An 11,242-nucleotide genomic window follows, 5' to 3' on the forward strand; every position below is an offset into this window, starting at 1 on the left:
CTTTGTCGTCCAGGACAATCAGAAGGAAAAATATATATTTTTTTTAGTTTTAAACTGTGAGACGGGGCCTGCCCAGGTGGCCGGGCTGGCCTCTACCTCTCAGCCTCCTGCATGTGGGGGTCGTGGCCACCCAACCTGTGGGGCGTGGTGTTTTGCACATGTTTTGGGGTGGACTTTGGTTGGTTTCTTCGGCCATCTCTCATTCAGTCCCTTACTGAGGTGACATTCCTGGAGGCTACTCTACACCAGGCGCGGGTGTCACAGCAGCCGATGGGACAGGAGAAGACCCTGCCCGTCTTCCCCGTGGCCTGAGAACAAACGGAGTTTTAGAGATGCCACATGGTTTCTGTCCCAGCTCAACCTTGCCCTCGCTGTGACCTTGCCTGGGACACTCTCCCTCTCTGGGCCTCCATTTCCTCATCTGGAAAAAGTGGCCAATAATCAGGCCTATTTTCCCCCCAGTGCTGAGGTCAGACGCAGGGCCTGGTGCGTGCTGGACAAGCACTCAGCTGCTGGACTTCACCCCAGCCTCAGTGACATAAGAATTTGGTGGGACATCATTGGGTGGTCCTAGAAATGCTGACAACAGGTGAAGTTAAAGTCTCAGGAGAATCGTTATCCCTGAACCCAGCCCAGAATCTCTCAGTCTCGGCCCCGATGACATTGAGGCCAGATGGTTGTGGTTGTGAGGCCCGTCCTGGGGCTGAGCAGCATCCCTGCCCCCACCCACCCCATGCCAGAGTCTTGACAGCCACACATGTCCCCAGACATGACCCCGTGTCCCCTGGGGCAGAATCACTGGCTGAGGACCACTGATCTATGGCACGTCACCTTAAAGGGTGACAATGTGGCAGCAATTTGCAGGCACATGAAACAGTCCAAACCTCTGACTGAGCTGAGCGGCCAGTGTGTCCCGGGTGCAGTCTCGGCCTCTCTGAGCTCAGGCTCTCTGGTCCCTCAGGACGGTGGCTGGGTGGGGTCAGCCTCTGCTGGACCTGCAGAAGTTGCACCCAGGCCGGGGCCCCTCCAGGTGCCTTTGTGAGGACAGCTCAGGTTTCAGGTCCCCCCAGCAGCTGCGAGGCCCAGGCAGGTGAGGAGCCCAGAAGGGGTCCTCGCTGGTGAGGAAGAGCCCGGTGATCCCTGTGACCCTCTGTCCCTTGCAGTTCCCAGGTCACCTCGGAGGCTCCGTCCAGGGCCTGGGAAGCAGGAAGACTCTGATGGGTCTGCACCATAATAGCCACAGTTGTGCCCCCAGGCGACAGCTGGCCATGTCCAGAGACGGGGCTTGCAGGTGGACTTTTGGCTTAGGTTTCTCTGATTTTCTTCCTGATTCATTTTTGTCCACTCAATAAGCATTTATTGAGCGCCTGCTACATGCGGGGAGCAGACAGGACAGGCGAGGGCTTCTGCCCTGGCCTTCTAGTTCTGTCAGACCACGAGGAGGGCAGGACCTGGAGGGTGTGTTCTCCCTGACTCTCCCAGAACCTTGGTCTCATTCTTTTCTTTCTTTTTTTTTTTAAAGGTTTATTTCTGCCATCAGAGAACAGAACGATGACAGTGTGATTTAACAACCCTAATTGGCTTCATTTTTAATTTTAAAATCAGGGAACACTTTCCATAAAACAGAACCAGTTTCCTATGAGCCAAGCGCTCATCAAAAATAATTTGAGGAGTTAACATCAGATTATTTATTTTTCTTACACAAAATAAGGGCCAGGGAACCTCACTATTTCGCCAGTTGGGAATGGCTGTTCTCCCCCCAATCCACATTTCTGGAAGGGGAGGAAGTGACACCCAGGGGAAGGCCGGGAAGTGAGGCCACCGTCACATTCAAGTTCAGGTGTGACAGCTCAGTCTGCCCCCAACAGGCCCCATACTCGGCTCCCCTTCATGGGCCACGTCCCTTCTGGGAGTCACGCCCTGCCCTTCATAGGCACAAGGACCAAGAAGTTCCAGGGACACGTCCATGTTTAGGCCCTCGGATCCCGAAGTTCCAAAGGTGCACATCCATGTTTAGGCCTTAGCATCCGGAAGTGCCTCAGGCGCACGTCCATGTTTAGGCTCCAGGGTCCAGAAGTGCCTCAGGCGTCCATGTTTGGCCCTCGGATCCCCCTTGGTCTCATTCTTAAATCCAGAGAAAGAAACCGCTGGGCACGTGCTGCCTCTCCTCAGGAGGCCGAGGCAGGTGGGGCAGCTCAAGGCCAGCCTGGGGGTGGCGCTCGGGGCAGAGCGCCTGTTCAGTCCCCAGTGTCACAGAAACAAAGCCCCTGCACCATGTCCCTGAGTTTGTGTCTGGAAACTCTCTCCTCCGTCCTCTCCAGGTCAGGTGAGGGGACACGGGCCGCGGTGGAGCTTCTAGACTGTCCAGGTCAGGGCTGAGGCACTGTCACAGCTTCTGGGCTGAAGCTTTGGTGGGTCCACGCGCCTTTGCTTAAGGCCAGTGGCTGGGCGGCCTCTGCTCCTCTGGAAGGACCTCTGAACTCCTGCCCGTGCTGTGGTGGCCTGTGCCATGGTCCCCGCTTCTTGGGACGGTCCCATGAGCCCAGGGGGATTTGGGCTGGGAATGAGGAGGTGCTGGAAGGACCTGGTTCTGGCCTGTGAAGCTGGATGGACAGTGGCCAGGCTGAACGAGGGCAGGGCCATAGGCAGGTGGTGGGTTTGGGTCTGGGTGCACCAAGGACCTGCTGGGGTGGGGTGGGAATCCTGAGCACGCGGGGCAGGGAGTGGACAAGAGGCCAGGCTGGGGACTTGTGGTACCCAAGATTCTGCAGAGGGACAGGCAGGGCTGGGGACAAGGTGGCCTCATGGCCCACCTGCCTGCTCTGGGGCCTGGGGGTCCTGTTCTGGGCTCCCCTCCCCCACCTGCACCCCCTCCCTAGGGCCAGCCTGAGGACGGGGTCTGGGGAGGGGTCCGTGAGGGTTTCGGCGGCAGCCCAGCAATGTCCCCTTCTAGGGCACTGCACGTGTCCAGGGCCATTCAATCCAAAGCCAGAAAATGTGCACGGAGGCCGCAAGCGTTTCTTCAGAGGGAGAAAAAGAAACCAGCAAATATAGACGACATCCTTCCCGAAACCATGGCGACCAGTGTCTGGGGGCGGGGGCGCGATGACACCGAGAGCGCTCCTCTGAGGGTTTTTCCAGCATGTGTGACAGTGCGTGTGCGGGTGTGCGTGTGTGTGGTGTGTGTGTGCAGGTGTGCATGTGTGTGCGGGTGTGCATGTGTGTGTGCGTGCATGCGTGTTGTGTGCATGTGTGTGCATGTTGTGTGTGCATGTGTGTGTGCATATGTGCGTGCTATGAGTGTGTGTATGTGTGTGCGTGCACATGTGTGTGCGTGTGCACTGCTCTCTAGTAGTGGAAGTGGGTGGGAGGAGGAGAACTGCGTGGGCAGGAGCCAGGGACCAGGCTTCTGAGGTGCGAGTGTGCAGGTCTCAGCCGTGTGACTGTGGGACTGAGTGTGCAGGTGCACGGAGAGGAGGTTCTCCAACCCGCTTGTGCACGTGTGCTCCTGGGGGTCATGCGTGTCTGCGTGTTGGTGTAGGTGCTTCAATCTGTGCACGTGCGTGTGACTGTGTGTGTCAGGCATGGTGTGTGTGTGTGCGTGGGCACTTTCATGTAGACGTTCAGAGCTTCGCGCAGTGTGTACTTGCACGCCCGTGTGACCAGCCGCGGGCAGGTGGCCGTGTGGGCATTTGGGTGGCATCGACTCTGCTGACACTTGTAGGTAGCCGTGTGGGTGACTCTGTTGTGTGTGGGTGCGTGTGTGTGTGCCACTGGAATCCCTGCAGAAGCGAGTGCACACGCTCACGGGTGTGTGCGGAGACCTCCAAAGCCACTTGTCACTGGCGGAGAGTGGTGGCCTGCACATGTGATCCCAGCCCTGCGGGCGGAGGCCGCGCGCCCAGGTCAGCCTGGGCAGCACAGCTGAGGGACACCGGAGAAAAGGGACCCGGAGCGAGGACCTTGGGCCTGGGCGACCACGGCAGCAGCCAATGTCCTGCTTCAGGAATGTGTTGGAATAATGCGAGGTGCTCAGGGATGGGGACAGCGGGTGCCTGTGGCTGGCTGTGCTGCCCGTCATTGTTTTTAAAATAAAGAGTTTTTTTTGTTTTTGTTTTAATCTGGGGATGAGAAAAAGAAAACGAATTTTTCACATTTTTGGTGTTTCCTCAAAACAAGCCGAAGAAAACGGAGACGCTCACCCCCGAGTGCCCGCGCGTGTCTAGCTGAGACCCTGGGCGGGTGCCCGTCAGGTGGAGGTGGCCGTCCAGCCTGCGTTGGGCGGGGGGGGGGTGAGGCTCAGCCTGGCAGGTGCAATGGGCGTTGTCACGCCTGTGGCCGCCAGGTGACCCGGGAGGGGTGGCGGCCTGCGGAGCTGGGGGCTCCGCTGCTGGAGGGGGACATTTAATTAAAGGTCCCTGAAGAAAGAGCAGCAAATCCCTGGCTAGGCGGGGGAGGGGCCGGGCAGAGCAACCGATCCCAGGTGTCTGGCCAGGTGACACCTGCCACCTGGGGTCCTCCCCAAACCCAGGGACCAGGGTCCCAGGGGACAAGTGGGGGGAGGCCCACAGAGATGGAGAGAGGGAAGCAGGACCCAAGAGAGACAGAGGTGCAGACGCAATAGGAGAAGACGCCAGGTACGGGGACCTGCGGGACGCTGGGAGGTACAGGGACCCTCGGGCGCTGGGACAGATGCAGGCACCCGGGGCACCGAGGGTCACGTTGCAGAGACAGGGAGAGGGCTGGACCCTCAGGCGGAGACCCCAGACCGCAGTGAGCACCCACCCCCGGAGGCAGGAGCCTCAAGAAACAGCCAGAGATTGGGGGGGACAAGCAGGGGACAGAGGAGGGTCAGGTGCCAGGCAGTGGGGGAGGGTCTGGGAGCTGGAGCCAGATGCTCAGAACACCCATCCCAACAAGGGACCCTCAGTGTCCCAGGTGCAAGGGACAGTGGCTGTACTGACAAGCCGAGAGGTCCCCAAAGAGATGTCTGAATGTGGGACATCACAGGAATTCAGAGGCCAGCCTGGGAGGCCCTTTCTGGCCTCCTGGCCTCACCCCCTGCTCCCTCCTTCTCCCTCTTTCAGTCCAGACCACCTTTGTGGCCTCCCGGGTCCCTCCCCACCACTTAGTGTTGCGGCAGTTTGGAAGCTGACTGTTCCCTGAAGGCCCCCAGAGGGACAGTCACCCCTGTTGTCCCAGGTGCAGACAATAACTGGAAGTTATGGCGTGGCATATTGGATCAGATGATGTGACATCTCTGATTGTGTCTGAGATCTCAGAAAGCAAGGGTGTATCAGTTAGGGAAACGCTGCAGAAACAAACAGCCTCAAAATCTCTCAGTCGCTCACACTCCCAGATATTTGTTTATTTTTGGTGCTGAGGATACAACAGAGGGCCCTATGCATCCTGAGGAGGTGCTCTGCTACTGAGCTACATTAGTATGAGATAGGGCCTCACTAAGTCATCCAGGCTGGCCTTGAACTTAAGATCCTCCTACCTCGGCCTCCCAAGCAGCTAGGGTGACAGGCAGGGGCCACCACACCTGGCTCCCACGTGTACCTCTTGCTGTTCTGCCTCTCTGTGGTGGATGCCCCCAGGGGCTGGGCTGCTGTCTCCACCTGCACCACCGATGTTGCCAGCTGCTGTAGCTGAAGGAAGGACAGAACAGGACAAGTAGCCTCCCGAGTCTCCACCCAGAAGGGCCACTGTCATGTCGCCTCACTTTGGATGGGTCAACGCCAGCCTCATGGCTCTCATCTGACTTGGCAGGGGACGAGGACATGCAGTTCTGCTGGGGGGAGACCTTGGCTTCTTTGAGGGCAGCACAACGGCTACCCGGAAGTCCTCAGGCCGCAGCTGATGTCCGCACTGGAGCGCAAGCTTGATCCTCCCCCAAACGCATGCAGAAATGCAGTCCCCACTGGGAGGTCTCAGGAGGGCCCAAACTTAATGCAACTGTGGTGTTGGGAAGTGGGACGGACGCTGGGAGGCCCTTACGTCCAGTGAGGCCACAGGGGTGAGGCCTGACCCAGTGGCACCTGGTCTCCTAAGGGGAGGAAGAGAGGCTGGCATGTGGCTCAGTGGTAGAGCACTAGTCAGCAGGGCCGGGGGTTCCATCCCCAGCCTCAGGGAAAGAAAGAGGAAAGAGCCCAGAGAGGGGATGTCCATCTCAACGTGCGGCACCCAGTGCCAGCAAGAAGGCCCTCGTCAGACATGGCCACTGGAGCTCAACCTTCCAAGCCTTTGGAACTGTGAATGAAACAAACCTTTATTCTTTGTAACTTAGTCAATCTGTGGCATTCAATTACAGCAACAGAAAATGAGCTAAGAGCTGGGTGCCGAGGCATACACCTATAATCCCAGCAGCTTGGGAGGCTGAGGCAGGAGGATGGCAAGTTCAAAGCCAGCCTCAGCAACTTAGCAAGGAGGCCCTAAGCAACTTAGCAAGACCCTGTCTCAAAATAAAAAAATAAAATAAAAAAGGCTGGGGATGTGGCTCAGTGGCTAAACATCGCTGGGTTTAATTCCTGGTACCAAAAAAAAAAAAAAAGAACTAAGACACTAGCTAAAGTCAATTATCCCTGATGCTAGCAGAAATAAACTCCACTCCAAGCTTGGACATGAATTAACCCATGTCCTCATGACCACTCCATCCAAGTGATGAAAAAACTGAGCACAGAGAGGTTTAGTATATTTTCCAAGGACCCACAGCAGCATAAGGGGGATTGAACAAAGACAGTGTGTTTTCAAAGCTGGTGCATCTCAACACTGCATGACAACACTTTTGACCCAGAGCAGCTTCTGAGAAAGAGCCTGAGAAACTCCAGTAGCTGCTGGACTCCATCAGCAGTCCCAAGGACTCTCAGAATGAACCCCGCTGAGCCGCTAGAGAGACTTCAAGCCCCTGCAAAGTCCCATGCAGCACAGGGGAGCCTCCCAGCGTCCCAGGGGTGGGGGGACAAGGAGTCCTGTGCTTGTCTGAGATGCGAGAGGTAGTGGCGCAGAAGCCACAGCCAGGAGTGCTGTGACCGTGGGGCCAAGAGCCTGGTGGTTAGAACAGGGGTTCTGGATCACATGGCCAGGCTGGAACTCGGGCTTCTCCTGGCTGTGTGCCTGAAGGCAAGTAACTTACCCTCTCTGTGCAGCCATTTTCTCGCCTATACAGTGGGGACACTTATTTCTTGTGACCACGTGTTTTTGCACAGCAGGGCAGGTGTGATCATTAGCAGCACCGGAAGGTGACCAGGGTTTATTTTCTTTCTCTCTCTTTTCCTTCCTTCTCTACTGGGGATTGAACCCGGGAACTGAGCCCCAGCCCAGCCCTTCTGTCTCTGCGGCAGGCCTCCACCTCGGAAGTCCCTGGAGACACAGGCGTGGCCACTGCCCCTGGCTATTTTCTTTATTTCTCAGTGGGACTGGCTGTCACTAAGGTGCTTCTTCTCCCTGGCCCCTTCCCCCAAGAGCAGACATGTGACACGGCCTGGCCAATCAGAGCGCGCCACCACCTGGCCACCCACCAGAGGTTGGTTCAGGGGCAGGGGGCTGGTCTGAGCCAATCACATGCTTCCCTGCACTGTTTGTCCCCGAGTCTCACCTCAGGTCTGTGGCCCCTTGCTGGGCAGGCTGCCCACCCCTGCCCCCCGCTCCAAGCCCCACCCACCCCTGGGACCCTGTCCTGGGGGACATGCAGGTTTGTACCCAGACTCACAAACATGGCCACGGACATCTGAGGGCACACCCCGGGAGCTTCAGGCAGGACCACGCACCTGCCACACGAGCTCAGCCCAGCACGTACTCCTGGGCACAGACACACTGTCCCCAGACAGCCACACATGGGGACAGACACACGTCCATATGCCCATGAATACACACATGGCCACAGACTTGTGGTTGCGTGTCCACGTGCCCACTGCACCAGCGCCCCCCCCACGGTCACTCAGCACACGTGAAGAGTCCAGCTGCAAACAGCCTAAGAGCGTCCCAGCCTCCTGGGCTGCTCACCGCGCCAGGGGCACAGCAAGGAAAGCGAGCCCAAGCCACAAGGGTTAGCCGTGGCCCGCATGGCCACGAGCACACGTGTGGCCTGCAGAGACAGCGGCGGTTCCCTGGCACCATGCGTGTGCACGTAGGTACACGTCCCACACCAGAAGGACACGGGCTCATCAGATCACACCCAGACTCAGACGCAGAGACCATGCGGCCATGGTCGGCCACTTCGGCCCACCCGGCCTCCACATGGCCACCTTCCCCAAGGAGGAGGGGGTCCAGCACAGTCAGGTGGGACAGGGTTTTCCCAGGAAAGCTGATCATTTTGTGGGAAACCACTCAACATTTTTTTAAAAGGGGAAGAGAAAGAAAAGGAGTGTGGACCTCCCGCCCCAGGGCAGTGCCAGCCGGCAGGGGCCGTCCTCACCGGGACTCTTGGTCGGAAGCTGGCGCCTGCTTGAGGGGGGGTGGAATTCTGAGCTGCTGATGTTTGATTCTGGCTCTCAGAGGTACAGTGACAGTAAGACTTATTTTTAAAAGTGAATGTCATAGCTCTATACTGGTCACTGTTTGTCACCGGTGAACTTCTGACTTTGACGGTCGGTACGTGAACACAAGCTGTGTCCTGGCATGAAGCCCTCTGCACCGTTTAGCTGATGCCACTTGGCCAAGGGGTGAGCCACGACTGTCCCACTGCACAGATGAGGAACCCGGGTGTCAGCAGCCCCAGAAGCAGGAGAGGCAGGGCCAGCCGCCAGCCCAGGGTTCCTGGCAAACACCTCCCTCCTCCAAGCTCTGCCTGCCTGACCTTCACCTGATGCTCTCAAGCTCCGGTGTCCCCGGGGTCCAGGGCCAGGGACTCAGGGCAGGGGACAGTCAGGGGTGGACAGTCAGGGAGGAAGGAGGAATCACTCAGGCAGGCGGTGGGAAGGGCAGGGGATGTGGAGGGTCGCTCCCCTCTCCCATCTGTCTCCCCACCTAGACCCCAGCCCTGTCCATGCCATCTCTGCCCTGCATCCTGCTGTCCGCCCCCAGGTCTCCTGAAGGGGTGCTGTGCTCAGGGACTGTGAGTGCGTGTGTGCCTGTGTGTGTGTGTGCGCGCGCACGTTCGCCTGCGCTCAGCTCCGTGGGAGTGGGAGCCGCAGCGGGAGCGGGTCCCCATGGCAGCAATGGCTGCTCACACTGGGGCGGGGCGGGGAGGCGGGGGGCACAGCACCCGGGGTGCGCCGCCTCATCTCACCTCGGAGACCCACCCGGCCCTCCACGGCGCTGTGACCCTGTCCTTGACCCTGAGAAGCAGGGATGGAGAGTAGCCCCCTCTCCCCAGGACACCCCAAAACCTAGATGGGGGAGAATCCGCGCCTCTCCAGCAGGTCCAGCCCGGGGAGGGGCGCAGGTGGGGATGACCTGGGGAAGCCCCCTGAGGAGGGAACTCTAGGGGCGGCGGGGTTCCGACGGAGGGATGAGTCCCTGGGAGGGTCAGCAAGGGGAGGGGGCTGGAAAAGGGAGGGAGACTCAGGGACTGGGGAGCAGGGGACTCCAGAGCTGGGGTGGGCCAGAGAGGGGCGGGGCGGGCGGAGGGCACCCGGGATGGGGCAATCCCCGGAGAGGGTCCTGGGACCATCCTGGCGGGAGGCCCCCCAGGGTCCCTCTCCGGGAGTGGACCCCAGGGGCAGTGATGACAGAGACCAAGGGGCTGGCCCTGGCTGGCGGGCGCGTGTGCGCGCGGCTTCCCAGGGTCGCAGGGTCCCCATCATCCTAACCAGGCCTGGGGGCGGGGGCGGCCTGGGGAGGCAGGGCTCTGCCCTTTCCGGTAGGAGTCCCGCCGTCGCTGGCCCCCGCTGGCCCCCTGCCCACCCGTCCTCCCGCCCCGCCGCCCCGGCCCCTGCGCTCGGTAACGGCTTTCCCGGAGCCAGATCCGACAGCGGCCGCCCCCGCCTGGCTCCCCGGGCTCCCGGCAGGAGGCGGCCCCTCCCGCCCCGCCCAGCTCGGTCCCAGACAATGCGGGGGCGCCGTCCCTTAGGGCCGCTGCTGCAATTTGGTCTAATTCCGCCGGAGACCGCGAGGCCGCTCGGAACAGCGCCCCGGGCGGCTTTGTCTCCCCGCCCCCACCTGCCACCCGGTCCCCTCGGCTCGAGAGCGCCCCTTCCCCCAGCCTGGGCAAGGGAGGACAGAGCACGACACCCCACCCCCACCCCGCCCCCGCTCAGTTTGCCGTCCCCGGAGCGGTCAGTGTTGGGTCCCCAGGACGCGGCGTCCAGCCGGCCAGAGGGCCCGTGGCTGCCTCAAATCAGGCTTCAGCCTCCCGGCGCCAGAGCCCTCGGTCTCCCGAGGTGGGGTGGGACCTCGGGCAGAGGGGACCCTGAGGAGCGCCAGGGAGCCAGGCCGTGGTCAGAAGGACCTCTGGGGACCTCTGCCCCTGGAGATGGCCTCATCCTCCCTGGAGGGGCGTCTGCTTCTACACAATCCCCAGGTGCTGAAATTCTTTTCTGTCACACGAGCCAAGGACCCCATTGAGCCTGAGTCCCCCGCTTTCTGCAGGAACTCCACCTTCTCCTGGGCCACCTCTTCTCCAGTGAAGCTGGCTGTCTCCTCACTGTGCCCCAGAATTCACGGTTGGGGACAGTGATGAGGGCTGGGACTGTTCAGGGTGCTGGGTCAGGGTCCTGGCAGGACCCAGCGGGCCTCCTCCTGACCTGTAGGTGGGTGAGGAAACCGGCAGGAAGCCCCTTCGAGCCCCCAACAGGGGCCCTTTCCTTCCTGGCGGGTAGATCTTGAGATAATGGCTTCCTGGGCTGACTCCCTCCCCTCAGTCCTGGGGACCCTGGGGCCAAGTTATTCTCTGGGGCGGTGTTCTGGGCACTGCAGGGTGCTGAGCAGTGTCCCTGGCCTCCACCCCTCCAGGCCAGCAGCACCCACCATCCATCCCATGCACCCTACAGTGTGACACCCACACCAGCCGCCCATCCAGTCGGGGAACAGAGGGCACAGCGGCCCCAGCGGAGGCTCACTGGGGTCAAGTGACAGTGGCGTGAGCTCTGCCCTGCAGGGAACTGGGCTTGTCTTTGGGCTCCACGTGGACGCTCCTGCTGGGAGGCTGGTTTGCTCACCAGTGAAATGGGCGTGAAGAGCATCGTGCTCCCTCAAGGTGGCTGTGAGGACTGATGAACTAAGGCACAGGAGGGACTGAGCACGATCACAGGGACACACTCTCTCAAGTGGCGACTGTTTCCCTGCAGCAAGTTGTGTCTTG

This window comes from Marmota flaviventris, chromosome 1 (genome assembly GCF_047511675.1).
Source record: "Marmota flaviventris isolate mMarFla1 chromosome 1, mMarFla1.hap1, whole genome shotgun sequence".
Classification (NCBI taxonomy): domain Eukaryota; kingdom Metazoa; phylum Chordata; class Mammalia; order Rodentia; family Sciuridae; genus Marmota; species Marmota flaviventris.